Raw genomic sequence first — 324 nt, forward strand, 5'->3', positions numbered from 1 at the left:
ATATATATTGTATGATTTTGATAGGGAAATATGTAATTTGGTTAAAGAAAATAATTAATTTTTATAATAATTTTAAATTAAAAATAAAAATAATAATAAAATGAAATAATTTTTAATATGATAAAAAAAATTTTTTATAAAAAATTAATAAATAATAATTATAAAATAATAATAATAAAAATAATTTAATTTAAAAAAAATTTAATTAAAAAAAAAAAAAAAAAATAAAAATTTTTAAACTTAGAATTAATAATATTTTAAAGGGGGGGTAAAAGCTTTTTGGGGAAAAATTAAAAATTTTTAATTTAAAAATTTTTTTTTCTT

Source organism: Penaeus monodon, chromosome 24, assembly GCF_015228065.2.
Source record: "Penaeus monodon isolate SGIC_2016 chromosome 24, NSTDA_Pmon_1, whole genome shotgun sequence".
In the NCBI taxonomy this organism is placed as follows: Eukaryota; Metazoa; Arthropoda; class Malacostraca; order Decapoda; family Penaeidae; genus Penaeus; species Penaeus monodon.